The sequence below is a fragment of the Podarcis vaucheri genome (assembly GCF_965113315.1).
Source record: "Podarcis vaucheri genome assembly, chromosome: 16".
Classification (NCBI taxonomy): domain Eukaryota; kingdom Metazoa; phylum Chordata; class Lepidosauria; order Squamata; family Lacertidae; genus Podarcis; species Podarcis vaucheri.
In genome coordinates this window covers 30,749,460-30,766,679 of record NC_138754.1, presented here as the reverse complement: position 1 = coordinate 30,766,679, position 17,220 = coordinate 30,749,460, and positions in this window count along the sequence as shown.

Sequence of the window (17,220 nt, the reverse complement as noted above, 5' to 3'; positions counted from 1 at the left end):
GGAGGGAGCAGTCGAGGAGAAAGTCCTAGAGTGTCTCTCCCGCTCTCTCTTTTTTGTTACCTTCCCCCTCCCCACCCTCAGATTCCGCTGATGTGATTCTTTCCTTGCCCTTCACAGGGATGGGGAGCATAGCTGTCAACTTTTCCCTTTTCTTGCGAGGAATCCTATTCGGAATAAGGGAAGTTCCCTTAAAAAAAAGGGAAACGTTGACAGCTATGATGGGGAGGGAGGAGGCATCTGCTGGGGGTTTAATCCTCTTTGCTCGTCCACGTCCTCGTTTCAAATCCTGGAAATATGTGTGTGTGTATATGTGTGTGTGTATATACAACAATTGCAACAATATATTATGTGTTCTCTCTCTATATATATATATATACAGTATGTGTATATATGTGTGTGTGTATATATATATATATATATATACATAATATATTGTTGCAATTATTATTATATTTTATTTTTAAAATAAATTTCACTGGCTTTTGTGTGACAAGCATATAGCAATAACATCTCTAATCTCTCTGCCCCCACTCCTCATTAGGTATCAGGTTATATATACGTTAAGGTAACTGGGTTTTTTGTTTTGTTTTATGCTTTAATCAATCCGTACAGATTCTGCAAAAGTCAAGCATGAGAAGTCCTGGGGACAGCAGCACAGAAATCGTCTTATCTGTCATAGATGGCAATCATAATAATGTGTGTAGTTCAGACCGTGCTGTTCGCACTAGCAACGATGCTCTGAAGAGTTTGTCTTGAAGACCATTATCATTTGCGTATTGAGTAAATGGCCATATTGCAAAAGAAAATAAATAGCAACAATATATAATGTTATATATACAGTGGTGCCCCGCAAGACGAATGCCTCGCAAGACGGAAAACTCTCTAGACGAAAGAGTTTTCCGTTTTGGAGGTGCTTTGCAAAACGAATCTCCTATGGGCTTGCTTCGCAAGACGAAAATGTCTTGCGAGTTCCTGTGGGTTTTTTTTCCCTCCCCCCCCCTTTTCTAAGCCGCTAAGCCGCTTATCAGCTGATCCGATAAGACGATAAGCCGCTAAAAGCCGCTAATAGCGCTAATCCGCTAATCCGTCAATGGGCTTGCTTCGCAAGACAAAAAACCGCTAGACGAAGAGAATCACAGAACGGATTCTTCTCGTCTTGCGAGGCACCACTGTACAGGGGTAACTTGGTTCTTTAACTTAATCCATTCCGGAAGTCCATTCCAAAACCAAAGCATTCCAAAACCAAGGCATGCTTTCCCATAGAAAGTAACTCAAAATGGATTAATCCATTCCAGACTTTTAAAAACAACCCCAAAAACAGCAATTTAACATGACTTTTACTATCTAACAAGACCATTGTTCCATAAAATGAAAGCAATAAACAATGTACTGCAATCACACAGTCAATCAGTAGCTGAACTGGGTTCCACACAGTCACACACACAAAAGAGCCGCAAAAACAAAAACGCAAAATTAATAGCAAAAACAGACAGACCTCAGCTTAACACTCAAAACCGAAGTGTGGCACTCAAATCCAAAGTGTAACACTCAAAACAGAGCATGTTTGGCTTCCGAAAAAAGTTGGCAAACACGTCCAGGTTTGCAGTGTTTGGGTTCCAAGTTGTTTGAGTACCAAGGCATTTGAGAACCAAGGTACCACTGTATATATAACACACACAACACACACACACACAGCCTCTGTTGTGCTCCTTCTGGGGTAGTTTGTCCACCTTTGGCCTTCTCCTGCACAGCACCCTCTAAAATGAATGATACCTCTGCAATCAATTGAGACTCTACAGGACAGTTTCCAAGAGGATTGGGCCCAAAACTTTCACATTTTTATACACTGCCTTGGGAAATGTTGGCAGGACAAAAAAAAATAATGATAGGGCTGCACAAATAAGTTCTAACCTTTGAAAACGTGACTGCAGGGACAATTGTCCCCTGATCTCCCCAACAGTAGCCTATTACAACAATGATGTTTAGATAAGTGAAGGTCATGTATGCTTACTCACTAAACTAATCCAGTGCATGTATTCAATTTTTAACTGTTTCCAGCTTGATCAGAAATGTAGACAGAATCTTCTTTGTCGGAGATCTCCTTCTTGTTAAAATTCTCTGGGACCATCTGCACTATTCATTTAAAGCAGTATCATACCACTTGAAACAGTTGTGTGTTCCCAGAGAGAATCCTGGGAAGTGTAGTCATGGGGAATAGGGATTAAGTCAGACCCTCCAAGTGTCCTTATTTTCCAAAGACGTCCCCCCTCTCCACCCCCTTCTTTTTCTTTTTTCTTTTCTTCTCCCCCTAATGCCTCAACAAATGAAACGGATTTGTAAAAATGTTACATGGAAGAAGAAAAAATACGAGGCACTACACTTCTGTAAAACAAGAAAATCCTGAATAAAATAAATAAAAAATAAAAAAGAGAGAAGCCGTCCTGGTTTCTGATTTAATCCCAGAATGTGCCACTTTTCCGTAGGATGTCCCTATTTTCATTGGAGAAATGTTGGAGGCTATGGTGTTATCCAACCCCCAAGCTGTCTGAAGGCAATCCTGTATAGGGAAGTTTTTTATCAATGTTTTATTATGTTTTTATATATGTTGGAAGCAGTCCACAGTTGCTGGGGCAACCCAGTAAGACGTGGCACTACACTTACGGACTCACTGTTAAGACCGTGTTCATGGAAGACAATCTTACTCAGCTACGAGGGATCACCAAAGAAGAGTTGTGATTCCTGCATTGCAGGGGGTTGGACTAGATGACACTTGGGGTCCCTTCCACCTCTACATTTCTCCGATTCTCTTTCTTACTGTGCATGTTGGAAGGGAGGCAGGACAACTACGTGACAAATGTCACCTCTAGCCCTAACAGCTCATTTATTTTGAAGGAGCAGAAACTTCCCTAGTTATAAACAAACTCACCCGGAGACACAGATTTTTTTTAGTAACACGTCAAACTTGCACAAAGAATGGTTGTTGCTTTTCATAGACGAAAATCACCTTTCCAGGATGCTAATTAAAAAACATCTCAAGAAAATGGCACTAATGAGGCAGAGAGAGGGGGGGGGGAATCTCTGGATACCCATAACCTTGAGATCATAAATAGCTTAATCGCCTCTGCCAGGAACAGCCCTGCTCTGCAGTGTAATCAAAATAATTAAGGAAAATTAGGGTGGCTTCACCTTTGCACATGGATTCCTTTGCTGGAAGCAATGTTGTTTCTCTTCCTTATATACCGTAAGTACAGTGGAAAGATAACACAGTTCACTCCTAAAAAACAAAAGATGATGCAGATACATCAGAGTGTGAGAGAGAATGTGGGATTTTCATGTTTGTTTGTTTTTAAATGTAGTTTGATTATATTGACACACAGTTGCAGAACTCATATTGGCCTTGCTGTTGCAAAAATCAGATTGTACTGTCATCAATATTGTTGATGTGCCTAAAACCAGAATTGGGGACCAGGAGGAATCCAAGACAATATCCACAGCAGTGTTCTTCAATGTTGATTCTCCAGATTTTGGACTACAAATTTCATCATCCAGCCTAGTCAGTGTCCAGGAATGATGGGAGTTGTAGTCCATCAACATCTGGTGAGCCAAGGTTGAAGAATCCTAGTCCAGTGTCTTAAGATATGATGAAATTATTATTGTTGCACACCATCCCAATGGCCATGTGTCCAACTTTATATAGGAAAGTCCTATGTTTAAAGGGTCATCTGGTCCAAGTCCAGTTTAAATATAACAAAGTCAAAGAAGGATGAGACTTAAAGTTGCCCATCAGCAAACTGAACAAGCACACAAATCACTTGGTCAGTCTTCCCTACTTTAGTCATATGTATTGCATTGTATTTATATTACAGGGAGTGTTCCTAAATTTGCATTTGGAGGTATAAGTTAGAATATTGCAAATTCTCTGCAAATCAGTGTCCTCTTTGTGATGCAGAGGTGCACAAGTGGCCATTGTTGTAAACCTGGGATGGGGAACCAATGGCCATTCAGACATTGTTGGACAACACTTCCCATCAACCCTATCAAGCAGCCAGAATCTCCATTGCCCCAAAATGGAAAACCTTACAGAACCTGTGGCTCTCAGTTTGGTACAAAAGATGTGGTGTTTAGCATTAGTTTAAAAAATAAATCAAAAATTGTTGTTGTTGTTAATCATTTAGTCGTGTCCAACTCTTTGTGACCCCATGGACCAGAGCACGCCAGGCACTCCTGTCTTCCACTGCCTCCCGGAGTTTAGTCAAACTCATGCCGGTAGCTTCAAGAACACTGTCCAACCATCTTGTCCTCTGTCGTCCCCTTCTCCTTGTGCCCTCCAGCTTTCCCAACATCAGGGTCTTTTCCAGGGAGTCTTCTCTTCTCATGAAGTGGCCAAAGTATTGGAGCCTCAGCTTCAGGATCTGTCCTTCCAGTGAGCACTCAGGGCTGATTTCCTTCAGAATGGAGAGGTTTGATCTTCTTGCAGTCCATGGGACTCTCAAGAGTCTCCTCCAGCACCATAATTCAAAAGCATCAATTCTTTGGCCATCAGCCTTCTCTATGGTCCAGCTCTCATGTTGCCAAAGGTTCAGATGACCCTGAAAAATATGTGTTTAGTGGGACCTTATCTCATATATAATAAATACATACTCCACAATACAATGTGAAACTTGGCTTTCCAAATGGTCTTAAATACTATTAACTACCTGATATTGATTATTATTATTATTATTATTATTATTATTATTATTAATCTGGGCGGCTTACAGTAGAATATGAAAACATAATAAAATGTCAAATGTTCAACACTGCTCTTTTGTAGTTGTATTTATATTATTCTTATTGTGTTTTATGTGTTGGATTTATTTCAATAAATATCTATTTTTAAGTGTAAAATTGAGGAACTTGAGCAGCTCTTGATACTATTACATTTCTTCAGAATCACATTATCCATTCATGTGAACCTGAAAGAAGAAGTGAAAGTAAGGGAAGAGGAATGCTGACAAAGGGTCTGGCAGAAAAAAAGAAACTCACGAAACCTTAATGCTGTCTGGGGGGAAAACGAAGAAAGGTTAGGAGTCCTGGTTTTCTAAACTTCTCCTACTTATACAGATTGCTGGCCTCTGGCAGTGGAGACAAAACATAGCCATTGAGGCTAGTAGCTCTTGATAGCTTTATCTTCCATTACAGTAATCCAATACCCCCCCCCAAAAAAAACCTGCATTTTAAAAGGGCGTAGGATGTCAATCAAATCAACCAAAGGCCTGATTAAAAAGGAACATTTTTTCCTGGCGACTAAAGGTATATAATGAAGGCGCCAGGCAAATTTCACTGGGGAGAGCATTCCACAGATGGGAAGCCACTGAAGAAAAGGCCCTTTCTCGTGTTGCCACCCTCTGGACCTCCCGAGGAGCAGGCACGTGAAAAAGGGCCTCAGAAGATCATCTCAGGGTTTGGGTAGGTTCATAAGGAAGGAGGAGTTCCTTGAGGTATTGTGGTCCTGAGCCATTTAAGGCTTTATAGACTTTATAGACCAAAACCAGTACTTTGAATTGGGCCCGGAAACTAATTGCTAGCCAGTGCAGTCGGACCAGGATCAGTATAATATGTTCGAACCGTCTTGCTCCCCTGAGCAACCTGACCACTGAATTCTGCACCAGCTGAAGTTTCCAAACCGTATTGAGAGGCAGCCCTACGTAGAATGCATTGCAGTAATCTAACCTTGAGGTTACCAGAGTGGTGTTATGTACTGAGTTGAATAGGATCCAAAATACAGCAGTCTGATTGGTCCTAGAACAATTGGATTCAGAATGCAGCAGTCTGAATGGTCCACAGGAGCCACCCAATCCAGCTCCAGGTGGAAGTGAATCCAAAACCTGATTGGCCTACAGGAGAATCCCGGAATTAGCCAATCACGTGGGGCCCATTTTGTAAATACAGTGGTACCTCAGGTTAAGTACTTAATTTGTCCCGGAGGTCCGTTCTTAACCTGAAACTGAGCTTAACCTGAAGCACCACTTTAGCTAATGGGGCCTCCTGCTGCCGCCACGCCAACAAAGCCCGATTCTGTTCTTATCCTGAAGCAAAGTTCTTAACCTGAAGCACTATTTCTGGGTTAGCAGAGTGTGTAACCTGAAGTGTATGTAACCTGAAGCGTATGTAACCCGAGATACCACTGTCATGTATATAAAGCAGACATTCTGGGGGGAACTTCCATTCCTCTTCACCACTAGGAGCTGAATAAAGAGCATGAAATCCACTCTTGACTCCGAGTATATTTCACAGAGCATAGGCAACAGTAGCTAGGCTATCCCTGTTCAGATAGGGGCATAGCTAGGCAACCAGCTGAAGGTGATGGAAGGCACTCCGGACCAATGAGACGATCTGAGCCTCGAGCGACAGCAAAGGATCCACCCCCAAGCTATGAACCTGCTCCTTCAGAGGAAGTGTAACCCCATCAAGAGCAGGCAACATTGAAGGCATCCAATCTAGGGAACCATCCACTAACAGTGCCTCAGTTTTATCTGAACTCAGTTTCAGTTTGTTGGCTCTCATCCAGTCCATTATTGAGGCAAGTCACCGGTCCAGCACTTCCACCGCCTCACCTGCAGATGTAAAGGAGAAATAGAGCTGAGTGTCATCAGCATACTGCTGACAACGTTCTCCAAACCTCCAGATAACTCCACTCAGCAGTTTCATATACAGTGGTACCTCGGGTTACATACGCTTCAGGTTACATACGCTTCAGGTTACAGACTCCACTAACCCAGAAATAGTACCTCAGGTTAAGAACTTTGCTTCAGAATGAGAACAGAAATCGTGCTCTGGAGGCACGTCGGTAGCAGGAGGCCCCATTAGCTAAAGTGGTGCTTCAGATTAAGAACAGTTTCAGGTTAAGTACAGACCTCCGGAACGAATTAAGTACTTAACCCGAGGTACCACTGTAGATGTTAAACAACATAGGGGATAGGATTGAGAATTTGTGGTATTAAAAGTCAGGAGATTTCAGCAGAAAATGATGAGATATGCACTAACTGTGAACAAAACATTGTGGCCACTCCAAATATTTTGCAGGAAAAGGCAGTACTGAGAGCAGGATAATGAGGACAAATCATGGAGAGGGGTTATTGGTTTGGGGTTTTGTTGTAGTAGTTATCATGGATTTTGTGCTTTTTTATTGCACTTTTATGTTGTGAGATCTGCGGATGAAGGGCAGCGTCCTTTTTCCTCCATTGTTCAAAGTTTTTTAGTATTATTATTATTTTCCAGAGTTTCAATACATACATACATATTCTACATATTTTTCTTCATTTATTCCCTTTAGACTTCCCACCCCACCCCACCCTGGCTTCCTATTTTTCCTTTTTATGCTGCATATCCTCAAACAAAAAATTACCACCCGTTATTATTCTATTCATTATTCTGGTTTGTAATTACTTTTACTTATATATCAATTCCTACTTGTAGACTTATTTGGTTGTTTTACCTCTTTAGGATAGTGTACAAATTTAATAAATACTACTACTACACTACTCATAATGAAGCCACAATCAAAAGGACATCTGGAGGGGCCTTTAAGCATGTGACGTACCCATTTGTGCTGTGAAGACAATGAGAAGGCTGGCTTACTTTATAATTGGCCTAAAGAGTAAAGAACTAGTGTATGTGATGCTGTGAAGACAAGGAAAATGCTGGCTTGCTTTATAGTGATCCTAAAAATTACAGACCTAGGGTGAATCTACACACAGGGGTGGGGGGTGGGGGGACTATAAATAAGTCAGAAATTAGATCATTATAATTAAAGAAAAAAACCCTATGTAAAATCCCATAGAAAAGTTTTTTGCTCTACACCGCCATCTGGTGTTGCATGTTTATAATGCATTCAAACTGTGTTTTTTTGACTAATGTAGCTGAGTCCCTAATGGATGTGAAACACTTTGAACTCTTAAAAGAGGTATGGGAGGACTGTATTATTATTATTATTATTATTATTATTATTATCATCATCATCATCATCATCACCATCATTATTATTATTATCATTATTAATATTATTGCTCATTGAGTTTATATAGCACACTATACCCAAAGGTCTCAGGGCGGTTCACAGAAAAGATCACAACATATATAATCAAAATAAAAACAACAACCCAATAACACCCTCCCCCGAGAAAAGATCCACATTTTAAAAGGGTATAGGATGTCAAACAGATAAACCAAAGGCCCGGTTAAAAAGGAAAATTTTTGCCTGGCGCCTAAAAGTATGTAATGAACTTCCCCGTGGAATACTCTCCCCAGGCAGGGAGCCACTGCAGAGAAGGCCCTGTTCTCGTGTTGCCACCCTCCGCACCTCTTGAGGAGAAGGCACAAAGGAGGACGGCCTCAGAAGGTGATCTCAGACTGTAACCCTCCAGGCAGCAGGAGAAACAGCCCTGAATTCATTGGTTCATCCTTCATGCATGTTGCTTTTCTTCAGATCCCTGTGTTTTCCTCCATCTCTTTCCTTCAGCCTTCCTGGCTGTGGTACCCTGGCACCACATTTTCCTTGCGCTGCTCTCTGAAATTTCGTTCCCAGCCAACTTGACGCGCCGAACATACATTCTGCCACTGGAAGCTTTGTTCTCCGTGCTGCGGGAACACCGGTGACATCACACACTTGTGCCTGCCGGAGACTTTCCTGCTGCTAGCCCAGAGCAGAACATCCCTCCCTAGTCCCGAAAATGCTAAGCTCAGGTGGAGAGTGCCAGCTGGACCAGAGCCCAAAACAGATGTGACGGGAAACAAAGAGGGCAGAATCAGAATGCACGGGGGAGAATCCCAGGTTGGTAGAAGTAGTTTTTAACAATCCTTCGTGTGCCCCCCCCCAAAAAAATTTTTTTTTAGAACGGAGCGTTCTTAGTGTGACCACAAAACTTTTACTGTCATTGGAAAACAAGAGAAGGAATGGAACGGAATGTCCTAGAGCAGTGTTTCCCAACCGGTGTTCCGCGGCACACTAGTGTGCCGTGAGACACCGGCTGGTGTGCCGTGGGAGGGAGGCGGGCGAGTCGGGCGGCGAGAGGCGGCGGCGGCGAGGATCCGCGTCGAGCCGGGGGCGGCTCCGCGGTGGTGGTGCCGAGCGGCGGGGCAGCGCGCGCAAAAGGGAGGAGCGCGAGACAGAGGAGGAGGAGGAGGCCGGCATGTCCGGGCAGCAGCAGCAACAGCAGCAGCAGCAACTCCCGGCGACGGCTCCTCCTCCGCCCGCTATCGCCGCCACCACCACAACAGCCGCCGCCGCCTCAGCTGCCGCCGTCCCTCAGTCCCTCGCTCTGCTGCCTCCTCCCACCCCGGCAAGGGGAAGGGAAAAAACGTTCACTTTTGTGCGTCCCTCCCGGCGTGACGCTGCACGCTGACGTCACGGGGCGGGGCTTTAATGGTGGTGTGCCGCGAGATTTTTTTCCGGTAAACAGGTGTGCCGTTGCCCAAAAAGTTTGGGAAACACTGTCCTAGAGGAGGGCACGACTGGCAGACCAGCTGAAATCCTGAAGAGGTGGGCTGCAGCATTTTGTTGTAGGTCCCACCTATAGGTGATTTTAAGAAGTCTGGGTTTGGAAAGTGGCTGCAAGACATTTAAAGAAACTTGAAAGGACATTTACGACACCCCCCCCCCGCAAAAGAATTCCCGTGCATTAATGAAAGAACAATGGCAAGGGAAGCTTATGGAATATGCAGAACTGGCAAAACTAACAGAAAAATTACATGAAAAGGACAACGAAGACTTTAGAAGAGAATGGGAACCATTTACAACATGTATGAAGAGGCAACATAAATAAATGGACTTATTGGCAGGGTTTGAGTAAACAATCACAACTGTATACAACAAAAAATAAGACTATATGTACTGAGAAAATTTTGGGGAAACAATACACAGGGTGAACAATATGGAAAATAAAACAAAACGGGAGTATGGGGGAAGTCCAGGGGAGGAGGGTCGAAATATGAAAAATTGTTAAATATATATTGTTAGAAGAAGTATACATGGAAAAATCAATAAAAATTATTTTTTAAAAAAGTCCTGTGCATTGCAGTTTGTCCCGTGCAGACCTATAATTCCCAGCACCCATAGCAAACTACAGTTCCCAGTATTATTGAGTGTTATAGAATACATATTGCTTTATATTTATGTTTTATACACAGCCAGTGTGGGTTTCACCATGCTTGTTGGTGCAATATATATATATATATATATATATATATATATTTGCTTTCGTAGATTTTCACGGGTACAGGAATGCAGGTTTTGGTGTCTTCGGGTGTCTTCCCGTGTAAGAGTCGGGGTGTCTGTGCGACGTTTCGACGAGGTCTCACTCGTCATCTTCAGGCTGGTGCTTTCGGCTTCTTGTTACTGGAACAGAGCAGAATCTGGTGTTTGAGTTCTTATAAATACTGTTGAGGGGTGTGGTGTATAGCCTCCAACGTTCTGGGCAGAGAGGAAGTTCCTAGATTAGTGTGCCTCTTCTTCTTTTGTTCCTTAATTACTTGAGGGATATCTTGAGTGATTTCATGAGTGATATTCTGAATACCACTGGGTGGGTCATTAAGTGTAGATTAGTTGCTAAAGCTTTTGTGTCTTGACCTCTTGAGCTTGTGAAGAGTTTTTCTGAGAAGATGGCTGTGCTGCATTTAGTTGTGTACTGTTGAGGGGTGTGGTGTATAGCCTCCAACGTTCTGGGCAGCCTGGGCAACGTTCTGGGCAGCACCAGCCTGAAGATGACGAGTGAGACCTCGTCGAAACGTCGCACAGACACCCCGACTCTTACACGGGAAGACACCCGAAGACACCAAAACCTGCATTCCTGCATTCCTGTACCCGTGAAAATCTACGAAAGCATATATATATATATATATATATATATATATATATATATATATATATAATTCCTAGAGGCCAAGATCCAAGTTTAGGGCAAGTACTCTTTGGTGAGAGAACCCCACCAGAGATTTAAAATCACAAAATATGCAGCAAAGTAAAGCATGGAATTATAGATTCTTAGGACTTTGAAATATGCCTTTCCAACTGTGTTCCAAAACTTGCCTGCTTCTCCAGCATAGGGGAAAAGCATACATCGGCTAAGTTACAATTTGGTTTACTTACAAACTCTTCAAAAGTCTGGTCCATGTGCTTTTCCATACATCAGTCAGAAAAGTTGCACAGGCAGTAAAACTTGGCTAAGTTTCAATGTGGGAAAAGTTCCTAGGTTATTGGTAGAGGAACTCAAAAGATGTTTGTGAAGGCCATGTCGCTGAGGTAGAGCAACTACCTCAAACCTCCTCACACACTGAATTCTCATGGGAGACTGGGAACAAAGACTTGATTACCTATTTCCTCCCAAAGTAAGGGAAGTTACGGCAGGACAGATTGCAAGCCAGCCCAATCTCCACAGCAGGGTTTCTGTTTTGGTTTCTGTTTTGGAGCCAAGACTGTTGCGCCTATGGAAGAAGCAAGAGACCCTATTGGATTGTAACGCTGGGAACCTCTCCAGTCTCCATCATAGGCTAAGGTTGTGTATGTTTGTAAATAAACCATATATCATAAGGACACCACAGTCTCTGCAGTGCCTGGAAGTCTATCACTTGGTTTTGGAACACATTTTTTTTTAAAAAAGCCTGAATAGCTTTTCAGATACCTTTTAATTGAATCACTTTCTAAACTTTCTAAAGAAATGCCTGAAGTAACTGATATTATAATTTGAAGGCTTATTTTCATATTTTGCTCCAAGAAGACCCATTTATCCTAAGTAGAACCCAATAAGGCTGACATGTATGCACAAAATATCTATTTTATGTGATCCCATTGAGATCCCAAGATGAAATTTTGCAGGTAGCTCTTACAAATAATAATCAATACAATTTTTTGAATTTTTAAATAATTTTTTAAAATCACTTTTTTAAAAAATTAAATTTTGTAACATGAATTTACAATTTAAAGTAAGTCCATCATGTGACATATCATATTAAAGCCCATGAAGTTCTAAAGAGACTGGTGCATTTAGTTTTGATGTGTCTCAATTCTGGGCTAAGCTTTTAAGGGTTTTGTATAGGCCGAAATTGTCGATTTCAAACCCTCATAACTCACAAATGGAAGGAGAGAAAAAAAATTAAAATTTTAGATTTAAACTTAGTTTTTATCATTCAACAAGTGTCAAATATATTAAGAAAATTAAATGACAAGAGGTTTTTTAAAAGTTGGATCACTTGATATGGAATATCCCAGCAGTGAAATATTCCTGTGGTTTCAGACACTTACCCAGGATTTGTGTTTCCTTTGGAAATGAGGCACGGCAGAGACCGTGGTGTATTTATGATATATGGTTTACTTACATACATACACAAACTTGGCCTACGATGGAGACTGGAGAGGTTCCCAGCGTTACAATCCAAGAGGATATTTTGCTTTGTTCCATAGCCTTGGCTCCAAAATAGAAACCAGCCATGCACTCTGTCTCCTTTTACAGCTTGTCACAGATTTTGCTACCGTATTTTTTGCTCTATAAGACTCACTTTTTCCCTCCTAAAAAGTAAGGGGAAATGTGTGTGCGTCTTATAGAGCGAATGCAGTCTGCGCAGCTATCCCAGAAGCCAGAACAGCAAGAGGGATTGCTGCTTTCACTGCGCAGCGATCCCTCTTGCTGTTCTGGCTTCTGAGATTCAGAATATTTTTTTTTCTTGTTTTCCTCCTCCAAAAACTAGGTGCGTCTTGTGGTCTGGTGCGTCTTATAGAGCGAAAAATACGGTAATTAAAGGACCACTGGACGGTTAAGGCCAGTCAAACGTGACTATGGGGTTGCGGTGCTCATCTCACTTTCAGGCCGAGGGAGCTGGCGTTTGTCCACAGACAGCTTTCCGGGTTGTGTGGCCAGCAGGACTAAACCACTTTTGGCGCAGCACAAGTAGTGTTTGCTAACACACCACTGCCAACTGCCATCCTATAAACTCTCGCCTTTTGTTTCCTGCTAACTACCTCTCTAGAGGAAGGAGGGACTTGCACCCCTCTCCTGCTTTGTTAATTGCCCAATCTCCCTGCTCCTTTACAGTGGTACCTCGGGGTACATACACTTCAGGTAACATACGCTTCAGGTTACAGACTCCGCTAACCCAGAAATATTACCTCGGGTTAAGAACTTTGCTTCAGGATGAGAACAGAAATCATGCTCCGGCAGTGCGGTGGCAGCGGGAGGCCCCATTAGTTAAAGTGGTGCTTCAGGTTAAGAACAGTTTCAGGTTAAGAACAGACCTCCAGAACAAATTAAGTACTTAAGCCGAGGTACCACTGTATTTGCATAACAACTCCGCCATTCTCAAACCCAAATATTGATCAATTCTTTTCACGGACCCAGGAATGTACGGTGTCTCACACCCCACCAAATCATAACAGCATTAGCCCCTTCTTTAGTGGTGTCCAAACTTTTTTCAAAGAGGGCCAGATTTGATGAAGTGAAGGGCCAACCAGAGGGCCAACCAAAACGGTTAACCTTTTTTTAGGATTGAAGCTGTTGAGCGCTTTTTTAGGATTGATGTTGTTTTTAGGATTTTACCCCAGAAAGTAAACTGCCACAGGGGCCAGATTAAACCAACCAGCGGGCCGGATTAGCCCCTGAAACGGACTTTGGACATGCCTAAGCATGTTCATTATATGAGGTTGGTTATCCTGCATAAAGTTCAAGGGCTTGAAGGAAGAACAAATCCCGCATGTTCTGTTTGCACCTAGGATGATGCTTCATAGGAAGCAGCATGGTGTAGTGGTTAAGAGTGGTGGACTCGTAATCTGGTGAACCGGGTTCGCTTCCCCGCTCCTCCACCTGCAGCTGCTGAGTGACCTTGGGCCAGTCACACTTCTCTGAAGTCTCTCAGCCCCACTCACCTCACAGAGTGTTTGTTGTGGGGGAGGAAGGGAAAGGAGAATGTTAGCCGCTTTGAGACTCCTGAAGGGGAGTGAGGAAGCGGGATATCAAATCCAAACTCTTCTTGTTCTTCTTCTTCTTCTTCATGCTTTGGGGGGTGGGGTGGGGGAAACAAGCCTACATCTCTGACTAGCTGCTAAAATGTTTCCTCTGGAATTGTTTTCTGCCTGCTCAGAGCATCAGACCAGTTTCCTCTTTGTGTGGCTAATGATCAGTAGACCAGGCCATGAGACACTTTCACCACAAGCAAGTCAGGGGTTCGGATCAGAACAAGGAACCCAAAGCATTTGCAATAGAGGCAATTCAGTGACATAATCTCCAGTTGTCTTTTTTTTTTTTTTAAGTCAGCCACTGACGTTTTATCTACTTGTTTCATTCCATTTCTTATCCCATCCTTTACCATAGGATTCCAGGGAAAGTTACAATGAGAAGAGCTACAATTATAATGCAAATTAAACAGATACAGTCATAAAACAAAACTGTAGAAACAGAAAAAGAAGAAACAACCCTATTCCATGTGTAAAAAAGCAATAGAAAGACTTAACAAAAAATATCTGTTAGATAAACATAATTTAAAATAGGTCCAGTGTTTTTTGGGTAAATATCTTCACTTAAAAGGCTTGTTGAAAAGGAAGGTCTTCGGTATAAATATAACAAAATCTTTTTCCCCCTTTTTAAAAGTTTTCATTTATACTGTTAGATAATCTGTTAGATAAACATAATTTAAAATAGGTCCAGTGTTTTTTGGGTAAAGATCTTCACTTAAAAGGCTTGTTGAAAAAGGAAGGTCTTTGGTATAAATATGACAAAATTCCTTTCCCCCTTTTTTAAATTTTTTATTTATGCTTTTCAAGTTTATACATTTCATTAGTTTTACAATCAATTTCACATTTCAAAGTTTGACTTCCTTCCCCTTCTTTCTGCAGTTCCTTAAATTTATTTTTTAATATCTTCTGCATATCCAAATTCATTTAATTTGCTCATTTAATTATCTACTTTAAATATATACTCTTATGAAACTGCAGTTTCATTACAATATTCTTACAATAATCCTGCTACTGTTTTCATCTGTTTGCAATTCATCTGTAAATATTCAATAAGCCATTTCCATTCTTTTATAAAAAGTTTCTTATCTTGATTTCTTATTCTTCCGGTAAGTTTCGCCATTTCTGCATATTCCAAAAAATTTTGTATCCATTCTGCGTTTGCTGGGACTTCTTCTTCTTTCCATTTTGGGGCAAGTAACACTCTTGGCGCTGTAGTCGCATAAATGAATAAGTTTTGATACAATTTAGATAGCTGCCAAAACAACTTTGTGTCCAGATTCTCACTTTTTGAAATATGGCAAGCCTACTACATACACACTAACCTACTTGTAGCACAAAAATGTAGCTTTTATCCAACTGGAATCTTTCCTGCTCATCTTCAAGAAGCTGCTTTCAATCTTGATTGATTCTAGATCCTGCCATCCAGAAGGGTGGGTGTGGTTATTTGAGATGTATTTGAAAACCCTCGGAAGAAGTACCAACATTGAAAGATTGGCAACGTAGTTTTTTTGAAATGATTGAATTAGCAAAAATGACGGCAACAATTAGAATGCAATCTAATCCAAATCTCAAACAGGAGTGGAAATGTGTAGAAGAATACATGACCAAAACATGCTCCAACAATAATTTATTGATATGTATAGACTGATTCCACAAAGTCAAGTTAAGCTAAGTAGATATATAAGACTGAATGTTTAATTATTAAGATACAAAAATACAATCTCAATAATAAAGTTATAATAACAAGGAAGTCATGCATTGGTGGAGGGAAGACACAGGGTAAGAAATGGATAAATGTTGGTACATAATGAAATGTGAAAATGTGAATTTAAGAATATAATGTATATGTATCATTATGTAAAGATTTAATATATGTAAAGGTAAAGGTAAAGGGACCCCTGACTGTTAGGTTGCAGTGCTCATCTCGCTTTATTGGCCGAGGGAGCCGGCGTACAGCTTCCAGGTCATGTGGCCAGCATGACTAAGCCGCTTCTGGCAAACCAGAGCAGCGCACAAAAATGCCGTTTACCTTTCCACCGCGGTGGTACCTATTTATCTACTTGCTCTTTGTGCTTTCGAACTGCTAGGTTGGCAGGAGCAGGGACTGAGCAACGGGAGCTCACCCCGCTGCGGGGATCCGAACCTCTGACCTTCTGATCAGCAAGTCCTAGGCTCTGTGGTTTAACCTACAGCACCACCCGCGCCCCTTTTAATATATGTATTGCAACATTAATAATAAATAATTTTTTAAAAAATTAATGAAAACCCTCCCTTGGAGGAGGTGATCCACATCTTTTTCTCCCTGCACATGGGTAGGCAAACTAAGGCCCACAGGCCGGATCAGGCCCAATTGCCTTCTGGATCCGGTCCACAGACGGTCTGGGAATTGCGGCATAGATCACCAGTGCACACGTTCTTTCCTTCTCTCTCTCTCCCTCTCCCTCCTACAGCGGCGGCGGTGGCGCCTCCTCCCTCCCTCCTCCTGGCTTCTCCTCGCCCTGCCTAGAGGAGGAAGGGGGCTGGGCTTTGTTTGTGCCAGCAGCAGCAGTGCTCGAGCAGCCGCCATTTTAAGCAGCCCCTCTCCAGAGCCCTTTCGCGTACTGCTCATTGTTCCCCCGCCGCCGCTGCCACCAACACCTGCCGCTCACAAGACACAGGTAAGCAGCCACCGGGGCTCGTGGTGCTCTTGCATCATTTCTCCCCAAAAAAATATATTCTGGCCCCCCACAAGGTCTGAGGGACAGTGGACCGGCCCCCTGCTGAAAAAGTTTGCTGACCCCTGGTCCAGATGAATGAAAAAGGGTGTGGTGATTGCAGTTGTGGGGAACACCCACCCATAATGTCATTGGGCAGCTGTGGGTCCACAAAGACACCATTGCCAGGACTGCCGACATCTGTATTCAAAGGGATGTGCTGTGGGAGCAATGCAGAGTCAATCTGCAGCAAGCTTTCCTTTTTGGAACGAAACCAAATTCTCAAGAAGCATTTTCCAGGGGCACACACAAAAACACCAATGCGTCTAATTTGTGTGTGTGTGTTATGTAGGGGGGAAAGTAAGTATTCCACAGCTCCTGGAATAAAATGTCATGTGCACAGAGGCGAAGAAATAAATATTCCTAAAAAGGAAATGAATGGTCAAAGAGGGTGCACATGTAACCACAGAGGCGTCTTTTGTGGCAATCAGGAAATGACTACTGTATTGACCTCTAGCATGACATGTCAGGACTGATAGCAAGGAAGCG